This window comes from Pleurodeles waltl, chromosome 12, assembly GCF_031143425.1.
Source record: "Pleurodeles waltl isolate 20211129_DDA chromosome 12, aPleWal1.hap1.20221129, whole genome shotgun sequence".
Lineage (NCBI taxonomy): Eukaryota > Metazoa > Chordata > Amphibia > Caudata > Salamandridae > Pleurodeles > Pleurodeles waltl.
In genome coordinates this window covers 103355289-103379012 of record NC_090451.1, presented here as the reverse complement: position 1 = coordinate 103379012, position 23724 = coordinate 103355289, and positions in this window count along the sequence as shown.

Here is a 23724-nt window from a genome sequence, read left to right as displayed (position 1 = left end):
TGGAAGGGGGCCTAGATCATCAATATTCAGGCCATAAAAGCCTATTATAGCATACCAGGCAGTATATACCCAAATCCTAGCTCTTAACCATCAGCTGCCAGGATCTGCTGTATTGGCCCTGATTATGATCTCGGTGGTCAACAGAAGACCGCCAGCGTGTCGACCCCCGCCGGCCACATAATGTTTTCCCCGCTGGGCCGGCGGGCGGAATGTTTCCGCCCACCAGCCCAGTAGGGAAAAGGGCCTTAACATTGACGGCGGCTGCAAATAGAGCCGCCGCCAATGTTGGTGTGCGGCGGGTGCAGCAGCACTCGTCGCGCAGATCACCTACGCAATGTGGCACTGCACGGGGGCCCCTGCACTGCCCATGCCAAGTGCATAGGCAGTGCAGGGGGCCCCGGAGCACCCATTCCGCCAGCCTCGGAAAGGCTGGAGGAAAAGGGATCATTTAGACGTGCTGCCCTGTCGGAAAATGAAAATGAAAATGTTCTCGGATCCCTTACTTCCCCAATGTCTTACATCACAACTTGCCGCACATGAGGACCTTTTTTCTAAAGTTCACTAATATTGCAGATCGCAACCATAACAGACTGCCTGTAAACAAAATTCAAATTCATTTTAAACATACATGATATTTTACACCCAAGTGGGTTTCAGCAAACGTAACACCAGTAACACATGATGTAGCTCATTTTTGTGGTTACATTTCTATCAATCAGACTTAATAAACTACAAAATTAGAACCTCACATTTACTATTGAAACATTCCATGTTAGCCTAATATCCACATTGTTATGCAAACAGATAATTGATGCCCGAGTGAGTGACCTTATCAAAGGTAGGTGCTGGCAACATAAATTATATTTTTAGGTATAATTCTGATATTTCACTTAACATCATCATTGAAAATCAAACCCCAGTGGGTAATACACAACATAAATAATAGGAGAATTAGGGAAAGCATTGCATTTTGTAGGGATTGGAATTACTAGTCTTACTGCAGTCTAAGCATTAGTAGGGAACGTCCTGGCCTCTGGAGGGGTTAATTTACTTTCCCACCTCCAGTCTAAGCAACAGTAGGGACAATGGTGGACTTTGAAGGGGTTACGTTTACTATTCCCATTTCATTCTACACAACAGTAGGGAAAATGATGGAAAGTATTGAACTGTCTAACTCTCTAATGTACACAACAGTAGGAAAAGTGCTGGAAAGTGTTGGACTCCAGAGGGGTTACATTTACTATTCACCCTCCAGTGTAACAGCACAGAAAATGTAAAAGACTTTAGAGAGGCTACAAAAAACGCCTCCTAATAATTGTGTGCAAAATATGTAAATACCTAAAATCAATTGCAAATTAAATTCATATTATAAATACAAATACATATCATATACTATTAAAAAAAGTAAATATGTAATACAAATGTTTTAAACTTTACATTACAATTAAATGAAATTTACTTCCCTTCCATGAAAAACGGGAAACACCAAATGCACACTAAATACACCATTTAAAAAATGCATTACTTTAACGAAAACAAAAAATAAAAAAATCATGCAAACATTATCATTAAAAATAGTTAACACTAAATTATTAAATAAAACAAATAATGTATATAACATTTCCAGCAATGCAAAATAAATCATTATCACTTATGCATGTAATCAAATAAATATTTTTAACAAATGATTTAACATATGCTATCATTTTAAAACCTTCCCATCCTTTTCCCCTGCAAAACCAACACAATGCTATCTGCGTATGCATTACTAAAGAAACCATCCTAATTTGTAAAAATAATAATAGTTTAATAGAACAATTACTAAATAAAATAATTTACATATTTAAGTAAATTATCATTGATTACATAATTATCAATGAAAAGATAATTGGCACTAAAATAAAATTATTCATACTTTAATACATTTCCCACTCTATTCCCATGTACACCCAGCACCCACTTCTAAGAAAATTACAAACAAAAGTAAAAACATTTAAGTATACTGTATATTATTTTTAAAATTCAAACAATTATAAAATAAAACAATATACATAATTATAATCAATAAATTAATTAATAAAACATTATTACTAATTTTAAAAAACGTTCTACTTTATGCTCCAACAAAAACTAACAACCTGCTACTATAATTACAATAATTATTCACAAAGTAAACATTTAAATATGCATTAAAAATAACAAATTAAACTTAAATACCTAAATTAAACTTTTAAACAATTTAAATATGTTTAAATCAATTCAAAATTTAATGTACATTAGTTAATTGCCAATAACATTAAATTAATGAGTTTAAATTACTTCCCACCCTATTCCTCTACAAACTCAGCAACCCACTTTACAGACAGTATACATTACTAACTCAATTAAAAAAAACATTTTTAACTACAAAAATTAATAATATATGAACAATACTGACACCTAATATTAATGTTATAAATCACACAAAAATGATATTTTTACAGCTATTGTTTTTTCATGTATTTTTTTCAAACATAAACCAACAGGAGGACACATACGTCAATGTAATTAATATCGTTTTACAGCTATATTTAAGGAAAAGATATGAAATAAAACAATATTATATACCAAAAAACTTCTTGCCAATGATATTCTGTTACACAATATTTCTGCACTAGCAATATTTTTGACACAATATTTTTGTATCATGATATTAAAAATTGTGGGCCCAGTTCACAAAGGTAGCCTTAGACCTGAAGTCTAAGTTTAGACCTGAAGTATAAGTTTACAGCTAAAGTATAACTTTAGACCTGAAGTCTAACTTTAGACTTAAAGTCTAGGTCTAGGCCTGAAGTTTAAGCTTAGACTTCAAGTCTAAACTTAGGGCCTCAATACGAGTACGGCAGTCAGAGGACCACTGTACCTGCAGATGGAAGCTGGACGGCCGGTCAACCCAGTGAAAACATTGCAATCGGCCCAGGAGGGAGACTACAAGCTCCACTGCAGTCTCCTCTCCAAGGGGCTGGTGGGCTGACAGCTCGCTAGTCTCGTAATGAGGCCCTTAGACTTCAGGTCAAAAGTTAGACTTCAGGTCTAAAAATAGACTTTAGACCAAAACTTGGACTTTAGGTCTAAAGTTAGCCTTTAAGTTCGACTTTAGCTCTAAATGTAGACTTTAGGTCTAAAGTTCGACTTTAGGTATAAACATAGGGCCTCATTACAACATTGGCAGTCCTAGGACCGCCAATGTCGCAGTGGCATTCGGGCCACCGCATTCTAAGAGGTCCGACTGCCACAATATGATCCAGGCAGTCGGACCACCAGGGGACCACTGTCCCCGCCAGGAACATGGTTCCCTATGGACTGGCGGCGGTCGGAGTCGTGGTCAGCCATGGCAGCTCTGAGTTCAGTGCTGCCATGCTGATCACAAGTTCAGTTTCAGACAGCCTTTTCATGGCAGGGATGCTGCCATGAAAAGGCTGGCCAAAACACACTGCGTAGGGAACAGGGGGCCCTGCCCACGACATGGTCGTCGGTAGTGGAGCCAGGACCAATACGGTAGCACTGTTCTTGTTGGGCTGATCAGCGGGAACATCATAATACTATGTTCCCGCAGGCCAGCCCGGTGGGAACATTTTAATATGACGGGGGTGAGGCAACGGGGTTGACTGCGTCTCATCCCCGCGAGCTTGGCGGTCACCTCGTCTGACTGCCAAACTCTTAATGAGCCCCTTAGACTTCAGGTCTAAACTCAGACTTCAGGTCCAAGTTTTCTTTTGTGAATCGGGCCCTCAATATTTTATCCAAACAGCATCATAATGTGAATCCTGATGCATGTAGTAAATCTCTATCTCTCAGGGCATGGATGCTACCAACTTGTGAACAGAGTATTTAATAGAAAGAGTCAGAGAATCAACTTTGATCATTGAATTACATAGTCAAGGTAGTTGAATAACCAGATTTAGCCTTTATCGGAATTTAAAGTCTTGCAATTTTGGAGCTTCCTGGCATAGATGCTCAGTATTAGGGAATTCTCCAGGACCACGTTCCAACTAAAAAGAGAATCACCACAAGGCATCTGACATTAACTGTGGAGATGACCAATGTGTTATATGTCTCTCCGCTGGCAGAAAGAGCATTGCCAAACTTGTTTTCAGGCTCCATGAAAATTGTTCAGTTTCATGTTTTAACTCAATTGAATTCAATATTCTTTATCCAATTATTAGAAGGATCATAAATGCACAAGATAAACAATGCAATAATATACATCAATAACAATCTCAGGTCATCCATGTTTTAAACCTTAAAATCAAACAGATCCATTACATAAAAGACACCAACAATTAAAAAATAATATGACTAACCACCCCAAGATCACACCTACCCAGCTAACTCACCTCCATTGATTTTCTACTACGAATAGCTGTCTTGAGGAAGCAGCACACTCTGTAACAAATGTCAGGACTGTTTAACATTTGGAGAAAGATTAAGGCAGCTCTACATTTCTGAAAAGCTAATTTTTTCAATAAAGGTTTAAGGGAGAACAGAAAAAACCTACAATAAAAGCTGCAAAAACATAAAGTGCAGGAAGAATTGCTCTGCCCTACCATTACAAGGGGGTAGCAAGCTGCCTCACACATTGGTCCCATCAATAAAACATACTAAACGCCAGACAGCCCCCAACCTAAATCTAAAGAGGAGAGACCTCTCCCAACAAGTTAACTCTAAGGTAAGAGACAAGCTTTATCGCCAGTTGCCAAAGTGGAATAAAAATGGCTGATGGTATGTTTGCAAATGGCATCCCGAGTCCTCTGCAAAGAGGTACATTCACCAAACCTGAACCTCACCACCCTTTCATCGGCTTTAGTGACTGAACCAGGATTGTGGATCAGTCCAGGAAGACCAATATAGGCCAGAGATTTGCTGACATACTTCAGCCAGGGAATAGAGAGCCCATTATCTAGATTCAAACAATCCTTTATTACTTCCCTGTTGACACTTGTCTCATTATTACTCCACACACTCAACCAGGGCAGAAGGGGCGCCAATCTAATGTTATCTAAAATATACTCTAGATTCAATTCCATGTGCAAAATAAAATTAGCACTCGAGGGCAGGAGGTTCAACAATCTCCTACAGATTCTATTTTCTTCTAACTATTTAACAGCAATGTTTTGATAACCCCAACTCAGTATACAGTTATGGGAATGCATTGCATTGTATAAACGTTAACAAATGGGGAAATTATGGAACTACCTTTATTTTTTAACTAAATTAAAAAGAGAACTCGCTGACCTTCCAAGTTTCCGTCAGGCTATCTTTACTTGTTTCTGCCAAGTATAACTTGAGGTAAAATTCAAGCCCAGACAGCAAAAATTGCCAACAGCATTAAGATAATCTTCACCCAGTTTTAAAGCTGTCAATGCCTTCCTACCGGGCCCACAAGCCATAATATGTGATTTTCCAAAATGTGTATTCGTGTCTAAGCTGCAAATAAATAACCAAAATGATCAATCAGGCTGTATAAAGCACAAGGAGTTCTAGCCAACAAAACAGCATCATTAGCATATAATAAAGCCGGAACCGCAGAGTTGGCAATTTTCAGCACATCCAAAGTTGAATTAGACAAAAAGACATTCAAATCATTAATCTATAAAATAAAAAGTAGGGGTGCCCACACACGCTCCTGCCACACCCCACTTGCTAATGGAAAAATATCAGAAAGTTCACCAGACTGATCGTATTGCACCCTGGCACCCAGATTTTCATGTAGACCATGCAAGAAATTGACTAAGGCAACATTTACCCCTACTTTAATTAACATCACCGGTAGCTTACTTCTATTTACACATCAAAAGCAGTTGACAAATCCATAAAGGCCAGGTACAGGGGGCAGCGCCTAGCGACAGTGTAGTTACTTACTATTGGTTGTAAATTCAAGCACTACTCCACTGTACCTAGCCGTGAATAGAAGCCATACTGCTTGGGGATAGTATTTTATTCTCAGTAGCCCATAATTGCAGTTGAACACAAATGACCCTCCCCAATATCTCAACAGAGCTATCAACCAAAGATATAAACCTAGAGCATCTGGGTGACCCCGTCTCCTGTTTTGAAAATTGGTACAATCATGGAAAGAGACCAAGTCTCGGGGATCTTATTACATAGAGAGTTATTGAACAGGCTCACAAGTAAGGGTCCCCATAGATCTAAATTACATTCAAATAGATCCATGGGGATCCCATCCGGACCCGGTGCCTTACCACCGGCACTAGCACGAATAGGTCCCTCTGTCTCCTGAATAGTGACTTGAAGAGGGTTCGAGTGAACAAGACCCTGTTGCAAATTACCCTGCATTTGTGCATACTCTAAATCGTGGCCAAAGGTATTTTAAAGTCAGTCAGGGTCGACGGATATGTTTATTCGTGATGCCTTTTCTTATGATGGCTTATCTCATCTTATCATATGTTATCTTATGCTGTATTATGTAACCTTATGGTATGGGCCAGGCCTTCACGTAGTGCATGGCCTTGCAATAATAAAGATAGGTTTAGTCAGCTCGTTCCCCACAGTAAATCCTGCTTTTCCTCCCGGCAGAAGGTAGCATATCTGTTTGCAGACCATCAAACTAGCTGCCGCTCCCAGGCGTAATCTTACAGGCGCTACCGTGTACCAGCAAGACCAGCATAAGGACACTGACCAAGGGGGAGCCGGACCAACAAACATCAAACTGATACCACGAGGAGATAGCACTTGCTGTTGTTTGTATAGGGGGAGGAAGCAGAAACCGAGAATAGCCTGTCACAAAGCGGCCCTTAGAATTCATCAATGCAGCGCTTAATTTGTATTGGAAAAAACAAGTGTTGGGGGGAGGCAAAGTTTAACTTCAGCGTCCAACTCCTAAGTTACTCGTGGATGCCGCCAAATCCCAAGGCTGCCTAGTCTTGCCTCTATCTTCCACCTCCTGGGCCGTTCCCCCTTTATTTTCACTCCTGCAGGTACTTTTTTATTCTCACTTCCTCCCTTTGCCATATTTCCTACCCTCCCCCTCGTCCTTCTGCCTTTTCTGCCTCTCTCCCGCCCTGGGTCAAAGTATGATGAAATGAAGTCTCAGTGCCCCCAAATCAACGCTGGCGCTCGCCCCCTGCACCCGCCAGCACTAACTGAGCACTGCATGAGTGGTTCCAAACCAAAGACTCCAGAAAGTTCTCACTTACATCACTAGTGAAACCCAGCTAGCAGCCACGGCGGTTTTGTGGCAAACACCTCCAGTGTTCAATTTGTACTTTTTTGTGAGCCGCCACTTATTTTTCTTCCTCAAGGATTTACTGCGAGCAAAAGACACATATGGGAAAGACGGAGGAAGAGAAAAACTAAAAAGTGTCACAAAGGCAGAAAGCTCCCAGAGTGACCTGAAAGGGCAGGAAGAGGCTGTAAATGGATTGAAGAGGCCCGAGATGGGGTCAGGATTAGGCTGCCTCATTATTCCGTCCTCACTCAAAACTGATGCCAGAATAGGTATAAGTGGAAATGTTGACAGGTCCATCTAATTGCAGCAGCCGCGTGTGGAAGAGGAGGGCTCTAGGCACTTTTATTTAGGCAATTTTATTTACAAGTTAAGCACTGGACACCTCAAACCGAAATGTGTGGAGCCACTTTTGTTAAACGCTGCCACCTTTCTTTTGGGGAATACAGGCTGCATTAGAAAAAAAAAGTTTACCTTATTAAAAAGGGACCACAGACGTTGTGATGGCCTCCAGTGGTTGCGGGCAGTCATTTTTAATACTTCTGAAGTTGGCCGTATTAGGACAAACTATGAGTCGGTATTTTCCAAACCAGCCCGTTAGTACATTGGTCAGTTCATAAAAGTATTTACTGATTACTGTAGAGAGGCGCCCAAGGCCTCAACAGGGCGGCAGGAAAAGCGAGGGCACCACACGGCACAGCACATACAGAGATGATAGACTTGCTGGCTGACTACGAGGGCAGTCGGCCCATTTATTTCATAACCTTCGGAGCCAAAGCCCTTCCCCCATAACCAGGAGGCAACAAAGTATAGGAGATCCCGGGTGGCTCTCTACAGTTACGACCAGTATTTTGCAACCAGTTTTTGTACATATGGCCCCTGACTGGGTGTCGGGTTGGGACGCAGGTTGTATTTTTCATTCCGCTCGGACGTACCCTTCGTCGGCTCCTTCCTCAGTTCATGTCGACAGGGTCGTTCAGTTTCATGTGAGTCGCCACTCTGCGACTCTGGTCGAGTGTCCGCACTGCACTCCAGCTGTGAATCTTCACCTCCCCCGTCATCCTCCAATCGGGGCCAGGTGTCAGAGCCACCTGCTGTTGGCACCACCCTGCGGAACCATGAGACGTTATGGGTGACACATCGTCCGTCCTCCTGGCAGTGATCATGGTCCCTTTCACCTTCTCCACCATCCAGTCAGGTTCCTTGGGAGTTCTGAATTTCAACCCGGGATGGCGATCTTTCAGGATAACCGGGTCACCCACGCTCAGATCAGGGTGTCTCGCTCGTCGACTCTCGCTGGCCTCCGTGTTGGTTTGTAGTCTCTTCCTTTGAGCCCCTGCCAAGTCTAGGGGGGCTGGTTGCCATTGCTCATCTGCTGGGATACAGTCCCGGGGTGGCTGCCTGAATGACAGGGCCACGGGGGTACAGTCAGAGGTGCTATGGGGCGTCTGCCGGTATGCTCTCAGGAATTTGTGCAGGCAGTATTCAGTGCCCTCCCCTTGAGCCACCCCTATGCGCAGGGCATGGTTGATGGTCCTCATAAACCTCTTGACGTCTCCATTAGCCCGAGGCCAGTGAGGGGTGATCTGACAGTGTCTTATGGCTAACAACTGGAGATACTCCTGAAATTCTTGCCCGTCAAACGGGGGCCCATTGTCTGTTCAAACTTCGTCCGGTAGGCCCATCAGGGTGAATGTCTTTTCCAGTACCAGGCGAATGTGTCCAAACGTGGTGGACGTGACCAGCTCCACCACTGGGAAGCGTGTGCAGGAGTCAATCATCACAGCCGTCAGCCGTCCATCCGGGAAACTTCCAAAGTCCAAGCTTATTCAAGCCCAGGGTTGCATGCTTGGTGGCACTGTCATCACGGGGGCAGGGGTGGATCCCGGTGGTTATGGCGCAAGAGTCCTCACACTCTCGTCGACCAGAGCGTCTATCCCCGGGGACCATGCTTTGCTTCTGAGCCAAGCTTTGGTCTTTGCGGCCCTTTTGTGTCCCTGATGGGCGAACTCCACCACCCTACCATGAAGAGGCATGTGGCTGGTAATACTGTGGTATTACCAGCTGCTGGCCTCGTAGCAGGAGTCCTTCCTGGTTCTCCAACAATTTGGACCTCACCCTCCAGACCAGTTGCATTGCCTTGCGCTCCTCTGGGTCAAGGGCCCTTGCTCCATCCAGGAAATGCTTCCACTGGCGATTCTCCAATGTTCCTTGGCCTTTTCCATGACAGAGTCTTCATGGGAGGCTTCGGCTATTTCCGGCACTGTCAGAGTGGTGGGGCATGCCAGATGGACCACCATGCTCACAAAACTTTCCATCTTCTCCTCTTCCTTCCCTTTGAGTTCTGGTAATGAAGACAGTGGGGGATGTTGTGACTAATAGTCTGCTGGGTTGTTAACCCCTGGGTGGTAGACAACCTAGAATCTGTAGGGCTGAAGAAGTACCACCCACCTTTCGCTCCTCGGTGGGGCAAGTCTGGCGGTGCCAGCAAAGAGAATTACTAGTGTCTTGTGGTCAATAACCACTCAAAACTGATGCCAGTATAGGTATAAGTGGAAATGTGGACAGGTCCATCTGATGGCGAGCTCCTCCCTCTCAACCTGGACCTATTGGGCTTCTGTTGCAGAGAGTGCCCTGCTCGCATAGGCCACTGGGGCCCAGCTCTGGTAGCCTTATTCCTGGAGCAAACCGCGCTGAGCCCGACGGGGCCTGCATCCACCACTTCTGTCCTTCTTCATGGATGAAAATAGGCCATGGTCACTTTGTCCAGCAGGGCTCTTTGGATGATGTTGAGGGCCCTGTCTGCCTCGGGCCCCATTCCCTTTGGTGTCAGCTCTCGTGAGCTGCCGAAGACTTTTGACCATGGTGGCCAGCCAGGGAATAAACCTTCCACAGTATGTGGCCATACCTAGGAAGCTCCGTACTTCCGTGGCGCTCCTGGGAACTGAGGCTCCCTTGATGGCATCCACTTTTCTGGGGTCAACCTGCAGTCCTTTCCTCGAGAAAATGTATCCAAAAAAATCAACGGAGTTGCAGTAGAATGCACACTTCGCTTTATGTAGCGTTAGGAGCGTGGCACGCAGGTGTTGATTGTGTTCTTTCAAGGTTTCGGAGAAGATGAGGATGTCATCGCTGAGGTTGGTGACACCCGCCAGTCCCGACAAAGTCTCCCTTACAGCAATCTGGAAAAATTTGGCGGCTGAGGAGACCCCGAAGCTGAGCCTCTTGTAACGGCGGTGTCCCACATGTGTGGAAAAGGTGGTGATATTGAAGCTCTCCGGGTGTAGCTCCAGCTGGTGATATCCCGAGTTCAGGTCCAACTTGTAGAACCACTGGGCTCTGGGGAGGTCCGCAATGATGTCGTCCATAGTAAGGGTGATGTGATGCTCCTGCTTGATGGCCTTGTTTGGCAGTGGCATGTCCACACATAGGCAGACAGCTCCCGGTTGTTTCAGCTTTGGGGCGATTACAAGGGGTGACACTTAGGGGGGTTGGGCCCGTGACATTTTCAATAACACCTTGTTCTTTGAGAGTTCGGAGTTCCCGTTCAACTAGAGGTTGCAGATGAAATGGCACATGCTGATGCCTCAAAGCTGTGGGTTTGACCTTGAGGTCGGCATGCAGCTGGAACTGCTTCCCTTTGAGCTTGCCTAGTGCTTTGAAGAGCCCCGGGAATTCTGCCAGCACGGCTTCTGCATGGGAGTCAATCAATCAATCAAAACATTTATAGAGCGTGCTACTCATCCGTGAGGGTCTCAAGGCGCTTGTGGGGGGGGGGGTTACTGTTCGAACAGCCATGTCTTGAGGTTTTTCTGAAGAGTAGGAGGTCTTTGGTTTTGCAGAGGTTGGTGGGGAGGGAGTTCCAGGTTGAGGGGGGGAGGTAGGAGTCATGTATTTGTTGCGCAAAAAACACCAGTGCATGATCCTTGGCTGTGTGGCACCCTAGCAAAGTCCCCTTCTTTCCTTCTGCGATGTAGAATCTCACTCTGGTCGAGTGGTGGGTACTGCTGATGTCTACCTTGATTGCCCCTCTCAGGGGTATCGGGTCCTGGCCCCCGTAGGTGTTGATTTTTGTGCAACAGGGCTTGAGCTGGGAAGAGGGCGACAGCTTGCTATACTGCTCCAATGTCCATGACATTCACGGATGCGCCGGTGTCGATAAGTGTTGTTACTGGGGTACCATTGATAGCTACGGTGCACAGGGGCGTTGGCCTCTGTCGCTGCTCCAGCCTCCCTGCAAATGAGATGACGAATATATCCTCGTTCTCTTCGTCCTCATACTGTGTGCTTCCTGCGCATGCTTCCGATGCAGTCATTCCTGTGTCTTCGATGGATGTTATGTGTCGCATGGTGGCTCTTCTTGCCACTGTAGCTCTGGACCTGGGCTTCCCCACTCGGCAGACTTTGGCAAAATGGTTCTGCTTCCCACATTTGGAGCAGGCCTTCCCCTTTGCCGGGAACACCCCTGGTGTCTTGTGGTCAAAACCACAGTTCCTGCAGTCTTTTCCATCCTGTCTCCGGAGGGGAGGGGGGCGCCGGGTTTGCAGGCACCCTTAGATGACGTCAACCTGTTCCTCCTTCACAGGGTCCAATTTGTTTGTTACTCATGCCTCGGAGGATCACCCCAGGGCAACTGCCATGCCCTCTGTGCGGCTGTTGTAGAGCTCATGGGAACAAGCTAGGATCAACATTTCATCCAGCGTGATGTCTGGCTGCTCTAGTATGAGCTTGTGCAGCAGGTTGTAACGACATCCCCTGAATTCTTTGGGCCCTTATCTCCTTGTGCTGGTTTAGGCCTGTGCATGTGCTTACAAGCTTGCACAGTCAAGCGTGAAACATGTCCACATACTCTCTGTCGGTCTGCTTTGCCTGCCTTAGTTTGAATTGCTCATAATCGGGGATGAGCTGGGGGGCCAAGTAATAGTTGAGAGCGTCGACTCCTGCGTTGAAGTCATTGTCGCCACCCGTATTAGGTAGCGTCTCGAATAGTTTGTAAAGCTCATCGCACCCCAAAATGCAGCATAAGCGACATTTGGACTGCACCATCCATTTCCCGCGTGGCCTAAAAATAGTGTTTTAGTCTGACGAGCCAGTGGCTCCAGCGTGGTGCTGCTGTGGCTGGGTCCGCCAACTGGCTAAAGTGGGGTAACGCGGTGACTGACGCATGTGCACCTGGGATAGGCATGGCTTGACGGCGGTCGGTCTGGGATGGTGAGTTCATTTTGAGTTGTGAGTGCGTCCTTTACTATAACGGTTCTCGTTTCTCTGTCTTAGTTTGTTTAATTCTGTGATTGTTTCGCGTCATTTCTTTACTCTTCTTCTTTTTTTTTTCTAAGGCCTCAAGAAGGTCACCCGGTGCACACTGACCTGCCTCTGTGGTACTGCTCTGAGCCAGGGGTGGGAAGCAGTTGGTGCCTCCGTCAAATGCAGCCATGACAGGGGGCAGACTTGGGGTCCTCAGGGGAAACGATGATGCCGGCACATGCACTGACCTCTGCTTGTTGCATCCGGCTGGAGCACGCCGTCGGCCGTGCATGCAGTGCACCACTCGCTTCTGACCCAAAAGGCAGGGCCAGGGCCTTCCTTGAAGGGTCAGTGGCCCATGTGGCATCAAAGCCGGCGTGCAGGCTGTGGACGGCACAGCTCCAGTGCATGGTGGGAGGCCACGTGTAGTCCCAGCACCAAAGCGCCATGTGTGGGGAGGCGGTCAGGTGCGGCAGGTGCGCCTCTAGGTCTGCCAGATCGCACACGGACCACACTGCACTGGCGCGGCCCCAGGTAAGGAAGGGTGTGCCGGAGGGCATGTGAGGCAAGGGTAGTTCTCAGACTCGTCGCCAATATAGAGAGGCGCCCAAGGCCTCAATGGGGCGCCAGAGAAGGTGAAGGCGCAGGGGCAGCACACGACACAGCACACACAGAGATGATAGACTTGCTGGCTGACCACGAGGGCAGCAGACTCATTTATTGTATAACCTTTGGGGCCGAAGCCCCGCCCCCATAACCAGGAGGCAACAAAGTATAGGAGAGCCCGGGTGGCTCTCTACAGTTACGACCAGTATTTTGCCACCAGGTTTTGTACATATGGCCCCAGGTTTGAAAAGTTATTGGGGAGGCCAGGGCTAATAATCAATTGTTGATATAAATGTAAGAAACAAGTTACTTCCCTGCAACTGCAGTGCTCCAGCCTTGGTGGGAGGACACGGAGGAGGAAATTCCCAGCTCTGAAAAGTGAAAATACTGTGCTCTTTTTTCAAAGATAATTCAATGCCGTTAGCAGGTCTAGTTAATGGTTAATTTTCCGATTAATGTTTTTTTGTTTAAGCACGGTCTTGCACGGAATGCGCGGGATGCAGAGCTACTAATCAACGGAGCAGGAAGGATAGATGCTGGCTCTTAAGCATGATGGATGGGGCGCGGGGGTGTGGAAAACAGGCCTTGCATTCAGAATTAATTATTCAAACCCAGATGCTCAACACTGAGGCAGCGATTTAGAAAGGTGAATGCTAACTTTCGAGGAGCTTTGCCCCCTTGCAGTCACGAAGTGAATTAAAGCAAACCATCTAGTTGCATTTTGCACCACAGAACGTCAGTCTCGTGGTTTACGTGTGCGGTGTATATTTATTTTTCCTTGAAATTCTTGTTTATGGCCACCGAAGCTCAGCACAGAAGCCTGTTTTTGCAGAACCCACCCGCTCTTACCGCGGGGCCCATCAGTTCAGAGCCCCTCAGCGTTTGTAGGGACCCTGATAAAATCAGCTCGCGCCTGCGCTTTCTAGCAGGGCCTCCACAGCTAAGCGCGGCCTCCCCGGGGCATCTCAGAACCCATGGAGTCGTCGGTGCCGGCAGCTACCGGCTTCTACGCACAACGGCTTGTCAGATCCCTCAAGGGCCGCCAAAGCCTGCCAGAGCCTGTGGGTTTAGACCAGAGGCAAACAGTGGCGTAACAAAGGTCCCCGCTGCGAGGGGGGTCCTCCGAGCTCCAGGGGGCCTCCTCAGCACAAGATCCTGGCTGAGAGCTCCTGGGTGAGTTCGGAGAGAGGGCCCCTCATGTATTTTGCCGGAGGCGGGGGGACTGAGGTTCCCTTAAGCCACGGAATCCAAACCGAATTTGCCATAATCTATCAGAGTCCACCAGAGCTCGCCAGAACCCGACAGTGCCCATCAGGTACAGCCAGGCGGGGTAGCAGTTCCCTCACAGTGACAATGTCCACAACCACAGGCTTAAGAAACTGTACAAGATGCCCACGTACCAGCTGAACCGTCTGGATAGGAACCTGCTGGTCGTCTCAAGAAGTCCTCATGCCACAGGCCCGAGCCCCTGGGGACACGTGGGCCACGGTGCAAAAAGATGAGAAGAGAATCTCTACCCTACACATGTGCGACTTTGTGCAGCACGTCCATGTTTCAAAGGCCTTCAGAAAAAGGGTTTACGTGATTCTTCAGTTATTGGAAGTAATTATGTCTGAAGTGGGGCCTAAAAGTGATCTAATCCCAGCAATGATACGTTCCTAAGACACCAGTGTGTGCACCATGTTCGTGCAGTTGCTTCCTTGTGGAGCTCCCCAGCCCACCTCCCGCCATGTTGGAGCTGGTCACAGTCATGATGCTGAAACATACAGATAAGTTCAATCTGTTTGTAGACGGACCAGCTTTACAGGAGGTGACTGGCTGGGCTTCCAAATGTTGTGAGAGTAAAAGAAGAACCCATTCAAGGCAGGGGTCACCTAGAGAAATATTCCATACATGGAAAATGCTCTGGTCTATACTGGTTGTGTCTTCTGCCTTTGAATACAATACATGTGTAATGCTGTGAACCCGTTTGTGACAGAGTATCCCATCCGCCAAACTCTATATCCGGCCCTGAGTTCTTTCTGTTCGTTCACCATGCTGGTCCCATGAAAGAGAGTGTTATGAACATAGAGAGCGGACGGCCATCTTCTTGCCGTGACTGCCAGACAGAAAGCAACATCCGGAGAGATCACTGAAATTAAGGCAATAGGGGGTGACTTGGTTAATGATCCAGTGGGAGTCGGTGAGGGTTTCCCAAACTTTTATGATGTATTGTATCGGGTGGAAGGGGTATGTGATGGTAACGAGATGGTGAACTATCCTGAATTATTCTGAGGAATGAAAGCCAGCCCAACGGATAGGGCTTTTTTAGACACCCCTTTCAGTATGGACGAGATATACTATTAGTATTTTTCTCCTTCTCGGTGTGCTGACTTGGCCAAGTTGTTTCTCGTGGCCGACAGATACCGGAATCTTGGTCCTTGACCAATAAAGCTGTGTTTCTCAAAAAAGGTAAACCGGTGCAAGATCCCGGGTCATATAGTCTCATTACTTTAATTAACAGCAAAGAGAAGTAGTAGTAGAATCTTTATTTGTGTGATTAATTAAAACCATTGTAATAGTAAGGGCATATAACGTTAAGTTACAACCATCTTCAAAATCTGACTTTTAAATTTAAAATACTGCTTTGGTATGATAAAAGCCTGTGAGACCATAAAATTCCATATAAGCAACAAGAAACGATTTCCAAAATCAGTGACTTAAAATCTTTCTGCGGATAGCAAGAACAGAGCAAGTGAAAGATGATTTATCAAAATAAAACCTGAAAATAACAATTAAAAATAAACTTTTTTGGAATCAGGAGGCTGTAAGGTTATGCGGTTTTGTGTAAACTGCGAAAGCAAAAGTGTAAAGTTAGCCGCGTTTAAGCTCTTAATACCCGTGGTTGCGCCCATTGCGCGGAGGGGCAATGTTTAAGTTCTGGTTAAGTGTGCAATTTAGCAATTAATTAAACAATTCTTCTATTCTGGAAGCAATTATGTTTCCCTGGTTGCTATGATGTCCTTAGTTCCAGTGTTTGGCCAAGATTCATCCATGTCTGTCAACCACTGATCTATTCAACTGAGAGTTATTCCCAATGTTTTAGTTCCTTTTCATCAGTGCTCAAAAACCGTGCAAGGCGGCAGACTAGTTGAACTTCGCTGCCCGTAGTATCAAAGGATCCATGGACTTAGCTATTACATGTGATTAACTATTTTTCAGTGTGCTCCATTCTTATGTTTGCTATAGTCTGTTGGCACAAGTTTTCTTGCCCCACAATACATGTTTGACAACAGGCATGTTTAGAATGTACTGAGCACCATCATTACACTCTATATTTTAGGAATGTGAGGCCTTGTGGCAGGGTTTTCTGTTGTCGATCATTCTGTATAATGAAATAAACATGCGTTTACTGCCTGCCTGCATGATCTTGTTCCCCTGGCATTAAAGAGGGGCTTCAACAACGATCTAGGCTCATGTGTGTTTATCACATATGCACAGCAGGTGTATTATATCCTCCTTCCCGGCCCCACACAGGTGCAGTTGAGTCCTGATCGTCGGCGTTTCCATGGTGGTAAGTGCAGCATTGATGGGAGGATGCCAAGTCAGCACCGTAAGAGTTTTTCTTTAGGTACTTTGAAAAACCCTGCACCTAGATCATGTTGTGGAACCGCCCTAGGGTAGCTGTGCAAAGCGAACCCTCCATGCGCCTTCCCCAGAGCAGTGCTTTGTCCTCTGCCAAAAAGATCCTTTTAACTGTTTTGATGACAAGTGCTTTAAATCTATGGTATGGCTCTGAGGCCTCCCAGGGATCACGTAGGCCTAATTGATCTATTGACTTTATTGATCTTGATCCAGCTTTTAATATAAGCGCATCTGTGTGCAAGTTGTATCCGAACTCCAGCCTTCTTTGTGCCATATTGGTGTATTTTGGTAAGTTAAAAATCAATCTCATCACTCCTGTTAGGATGCTGTCCAGTGTGCTGGCATCCCTACCCCTCATACTTACATTCCCGAAGGTAATGGTAGGGTTGAGTTTAGCCTGCATTACCTGGATCAGGGGAGTTAAGCTTGGACCGGCATGTGAGAAAGTAGCCTCTTTCTAGCCTTGTTACCCCCACTTTTGGCCTGTTTGTGAGTATATCTCAGGGTGTTTTCACTGTCTCACTGGGATCCTGTGAGCCAGGGCCAAGTGCTCATAGTGAAGACCCTATGTTGTAAGTGTGGTTGTTATGTGTCACTGGGACCCTGCTAGCCAGGACCCCAGTGCTCATAAGTTTGTGGCCTATATGTATGTGTTCCCTGTGTGATGCCTAACTGTCTCACTGAGGCTCTGCTAACCAGAACCTCAGTGGTTATGCTCTCTCTGCTTTCCAAATTGTCACTAACAGGCTAGTGACCAATTTCACCAATTCACATTGGCATACTGGAACACCCTTATAATTCCCTAGTATATGGTACGGAGGTACCCAGGGTATTGGGGTTCCAGGAGATCCCTATGGGCTGCAGCATTTCTTTTGCCACCCATAGGGAGCTCTGACAATTCTTACACAGGCCTGCCACTGCAGCCTGAGTGAAATAACGTCCACGTTATTTCACAGCCATTTACCACTGCACTTAAGTAACTTATAAGTCACCTATATGTCTAACCTTTACCTGGTAAAGGTTGGGTGCTAAGTTACTTAGTGTGTGGGCACCCTGGCACTAGCCAAGGTGCCCCCACATCGTTCAGGGCAAATTCCCCGGACTTTGTGAGTGCGGGGTCACCATTACACGCGTGCACTGGACATAGGTCACTACCTATGTACAGCGACACAATGGTAACTCCGAACATGGCCATGTAACATGTCTAAGATCATGGAATTGTCACCCCAATGCCATCCTGGCATTGGGGAGACAATTCCATGATCCCCCGAGTCTCTAGCACAGACCGGGTACTGCCAAACTACCTTTCCCGGGGTTTCACTGCAGCTGCTGCTGCTGCCAACCCCTCAGACAGGTTTCTGCCCTCCTGGGGTCCAGCCAGGCTTGGCCCAGGAAGGCAGAACAAAGGACTTCCTCAGAGAGAGGGTGTTACACCCTCTCCCTTTGGAAAAAGGTGTCAGGGCTGGGGAGGAGTAGCCTCCCCAGCCTCTGGAAATGCTTTGATGGGCATAGATGGTGCCCATCTCTGCATAAGCCAGTCTACACCGGTTCAGGGATCGCCCAGCCCTGCTCTGGCGCGAAACTGGACAAAGGAAAGGGGAGTGACCACTCCCCTGACCTGCACCTCCCAGGGGAGGTGCCCAGAGCTCCTCCAGTGTGCTCCAGACCTCTGCCATCTTGGAAACAGAGGTGCTGCTGGCACACTGGACTGCTCTGAGTGGCCAGTGCCAACAGGTGACGTAAGAGACTCCTCCTGATAGGCTCTTACCTGTGTTGCTAGCCTATCCTCCTTCCTAGGTAGCCAAACCTCCTTTTCTGGCTATTTAGGGTCTCTGCTTTGGGGAATTCTTTAGATAACGAATGCAAGAGCTCATCAGAGTTCCTCTGCATCTCTCTCTTCACCTTCTGCCAAGGAATCAACAGCTGACTGCTCAGGACGCCTGCAAAACCGCAACAAAGTAGCAAAGACGACTACTGCAACCTTGTATCGCTGATCCTGCCGCCTTCTCGACTGTTTTACTGGTGGTGCATGCTGTGGGGGTAGTCTGCCTCTTCTCTGCACTAGAAACTCCAAAAAATCTCCAGTGGTTCGACGGAATCTTCCCCCTGCAACCGCAGGCAACAAAAGACTGCATCACCGGTCCTTTGGGTCCCCTCTCAGCACGACGAGCGTGGTCCCTGGAACTCAGCAACTCTGTCCAAGTGACTCTCACAGTCCAGTGACTCTTCAGTCCAAGTTTGGTGGAGGTAAGTCCTTGCCTCCCCACGCTAGACTGCATTGCTGGGTACTGCGTGATTTGCAGCTGCTCCGGCTCCTGTGCACTCTTCCAGGATTTCCTTTGTGCACAGCCAAGCCTGGGTCTCCGACACTCTAACCTGCAGTGCACAACCTCCTGAGTTGTCCTCCGGCGTCGTAGGATCTCCTTTTGTGACTTCGGGTGAGCTCCGGTTCACTCCTCTTCGTAGTGCCTGTTCCGGCACTTCTGCGGGTGCTGCCTGCTTCTGTGAGGGCTCCCTGTCTTGCTGGGCGCCCCCTCTGTCTCCTCACGCAATTGGCGACATCCTGGTCCCTCCTGGGCCACAGCAGCATCCAAAAACCCTAACCGCAACCCTTGCAGCTAGCAAGGCTTGTTTGCTGTCTTTCTGCGTGGGAACACCTCTGCAAGCTTCTTCATGACGTGGGACATCCATCCTCCAAAGGGGAAGTTCCCAGTCCTCTTCGTTCTTGCAGAATCCACAGCTTCTACCATCCGGTGGCAGCTCCTTTGCACCCTCAGCTGGCATTTCCTGGGCATCTGCCCAATCTCGACTTTGTCGCGACTCTTGGACTTGGTCCCCTTGTTCCACAGGTACTCTCGTCCTGAAATCCACCTTTGTTGCATTGCTTGTGTTGGTCTTCCTTGCAGAATTCCCCTATCACGACTTCTGTGCTCTCTGGGGAATATAGGTGCACTTTACACCTACTTTTCAGGGTGGGCTATTTTTCTAACCCTCACTGTTTTCTTACAGTCCCAGCGACCCTCTACAAGCTCACATAGGTTTGGGGTCCATACGTTATTCGCATTCCACTTTTGGAGTATATGGTTTGTGTTGCCCCTATACCTATGTTTTCCTATTGCAATCTATTGTGACTATACACTGCTTGCATTACTTCCTTTTGCTATTACTGCATATTTTTGGTATTGTGTACATATATCTTGTGTATATTTGCTATCCTCATGCTGAGGGTACTCACTGAGATACTTTTGGCATATTGTCATAAAAATAAAGTACCTTTATTTTTAGTATATCTGTGTATTGTGTTTTCTTATGATATTGTGCATATGACACCAGTGGTATAGTAGGAGCTTTACATGTCTCCTAGTTCAGCCTAAGCTGCTTTGCCATAGCTACCTTCTACCAGCCTAAGCTGCTAGAAACACGTCTTCTACACTAATAAGGGATAACTGGACCTGGTACAGAGTGTAAGTACCCCTTGGTACCCACTACAAGCCAGGCCAGCCTCCTACACAGCGGTTTTGTTCTTAAGAGTTATAATGCCACTGCTGTTGCGGTTCCTCTGTTTTTTAATGCCTCTTTCAGAGCCATAAACATACGTTTGCTATCTATTATGACCCCCAGATATTTATATTAATTGACTGTTTCTAGCCGTAGTCCTGCCAAGTGCCATTGGTTGTCACATAACCCTTTTTTGATTCAACTGCATAACCGTTGATTGGTCTAAGTTTATGCTCAGCCCATTTTCAACATAGTGCTTGGAGTATCGTCTACTAGATGTTGGAGGCCGACCGGAGTTTGACTGATAAGCACAAGGTCGTCAGCATATATTAGATTTGAGAGGGTGAGTTCGCCCATCCTTGGGGCGTGAGAGTTCCAGTTGTCCAGTCTGAATGGCAGCTCCAACATGAAGAGAGTGAATAAGATTGTGGCTAATCCGCAGCCTTGTTTCAGTCCCTTTGTGGTTGGAATCCTTCTCGACCGGTGGCCGCCTGCTCCTGGCTTCACTTGGACACAAGTGTCGGGGTGTCGAAGAATCAGCTTATTCAGGAGGCCCCATGGAATATTTCTTTTAGTGAGCTTGCCCCACAGCTTTTTCCTGTCTATATGGTCAAAAGCTGAGGAGTAGCCAATAAAGCAGACATATATGGGCAAGTTGGCACCGTTTACAGCGTCTATCAGGAGGAGAAAATTTGTATATTTGTGATGGTCCCCATGTGCTTACTAAAGCCTGTTTGATTAAGGGGGATGCCTTCGTTTTCTGTCACCCAGTCCATCAGTTCTTCTGGGATAAGGCCAGCATAGTGTTTGGCATCGTTGTCTATGGAAGTGACCAGCCTGTAGTTTTGTGCCTCACTCTTGTTACCTTTCTTATAGACTGGGGAGATTATTGGCCCTCTCCAAGATGCTGGAATTGTTTCTGTGTGTAGAATCTGCTCGAAAACTGGATTGAGTGCTTCTGCCCAGTAGTCTCCGTCTAGTTTAAAAAGGACCAGAGGAATCCCATTTGGGCCTGGTGGTCCCTCCCTCTTGCCTTTTGCTGTCCTGCTTTTGATCTGTTTGGTCAAGATAGTGATTAAGGGTATTGCCTTGCCGCTTTTTGGATCTTGCAATTTTCCTGCTTCTGTACGACCTGCTGTCTCCTCTTCCCTTGCATTACTGGGAGTTTCCGTGTTGAAGTGATTGCTAAGAAAGACTGCCCATGCATCCTCTGTCAGGTGGGAGTTGGTCCCATAGTCTGCAGGATTCTGCAATCTGTTTACCGTGTGCCAGAATCTTGCACTGGTATTACTTTTTATGTCAAAAAGCAGTTTGGCCCAAAGCGACTGTTCTGATTCCCTTTTCAACTGCCAAACTATCTTATTCTTGGTAGCTTTTAATTGCCGCAACTCTTTTTAATAACCACATCCACATGCTGATGTTCACGCTGTGCGAAAAGCAGTCTACTTGGGCATTAGCATCACAACTGATTTAGCGCGGATCGTTGAAGTAAATTTAGCCCCAAAACTTTGTAAAGCATAAAGGGATATACAGAGGAATGATAACTTACATATGTCCATTGTCGACCATTGCAGTGTCATTAAGATATTATTTTTGCCCAAAGTGCTGTATCTCTTTAGGGCAATTTCCATTGAGTTCGAAAATCGGTGGTTTAAGAGGATGGCTGGCATGGTCTGCATCTTCATTTGGTCACATGCCAAGGCTAGAAGGGCTCCTAAATTTCTGTCACTAACTAGGGAAAGAGACGGCTGGGCTGTTCCTAATTTTAAATTCTCTCAATGGGCTGTCGCCCTACATTACATGAGGTCTCTAGTTGGTGGGAGTGAAGGAAGTCGTGGTGCGGGAGACGGTATCCCTCCAATATATGAGCTACTTATTGGGGAGGATGCTAAAAGCGGCTTGTTAAAAATCATCAAGCTAAGCTACTTCAAGCAATTCAAATTCAAGACCCTCATCGCAGCTTTTAGGATTTGGGCAAATATCAAGAAAAGAGTTGGATTAGGAAATGTAATTATTATACTCCAATATGGGGAACTCATTGTCTACCCTCACTGTTTCAGGATCCATGCTGTTTTAGATGGGTGGCTGGGGGGCTTAGGAGATAAGGGGACTTTTATATAGGAGACACAATTGCATCATTTGAAGAACTGCAGCAGGACTATGGGCTGGATAGGAGGGATTTTTTTTTAAATATCTTCAGATTTGCTAAGATGACTTTGATGGAAATAGTGGGGAATAAGGATGAATGTATTATTAGTCAGATCTATGAATATTTGATGGTGGTATGCCTGATAATCTGGAAAAATACGCGGCAAATGGTAGAAGAGACAAGATACTATTGTCTGTTGTTTTTTGGGGTCTTTAGAACTCGGCCATGTTGTATTGTTGTCAGCTGGAATGCAGGTGCAGCATTTTAAAACAACTTTTGATCTATTCTATACGCCTGCTAAATTTGCGAAATGGGGGGTAATGCTAGCATTGGCTGCCCTCGCTGCCAGTGCAGGATGCAGACCAGGTGCATATGTTTAGTTCTTGTTGGGCACTACATTTATTGAAACAAAAGATAACCAGGTTTATGCAAACTGCAATGTCGCTGGACATTAAAATAACCTCCCAGCTAGTACTACTGGGCACATACAATGACATGCTCACTAGGTCAGGGCAGTCCTTCATTTTTGCAGCCATGGCAGCTGTTCGCATTTGCATTTCGTCAGCCTGGCGCGATTCACATCCGCGACATTCCATCAATGGGTAGCTTGGCTACTATCAAAGTATAAGCTAGAAATGAATTTATATACCTGGAAAGGCGGGAAAGCCAGGAAAAGAAGGGAAAGAGGGGAACAAATCTGGGCCCCACTACAGGTGTGGGCAGAGACACGCCAGCTTATATAAGGGGTCTGAACGGGTCTTACCTGACATATCCCTCTTTGGCAGGTGTTGCGTATGAATGGGTATGAGGCTTCAGTATTTTGTTCTTTCTTGATTATGGAAGACTGTCTGTACCCTAGCTTTACCCTCTGAGCCTTTCCCTTTTTTCTATGTTGTGGCTGCCTGTCGTGTTATAGCATGCTCTTCTCGTCCATTATGCTACGATACTTAGATGTCGCCGACTCGGACTAGCTGCTGGAAATCTATACCTACTTGTTTTGCACTGGTTTTCACTTGAAGCACTATTTGCCCTTTACCTTACATATCATCTCTCTGTAGCTATTGCTATATGAACAGCTGTATTTTATTTTTATTAGGAAATTATGTTAATCTTATTCTGGATTATTGTATTAATTGATAAATATAGTCAACTACAGTTTTTTATATTTCTTTATCCTCTCCTGTGGAATAAAATATTACAAATATTTTTTTTTTTAAGAGATTAATAGAAGCAACTCATGTAAGACCTGGACCACCTAGAGTATATATTCCATACGTGGAAAATGCTCTGGTCTATACTGCTTGTGTGTTCTGTCTTTAAATACAATATATGTGTAAGACTGCGGACATGATATCCATCACGTTTGTGACAGAGTATC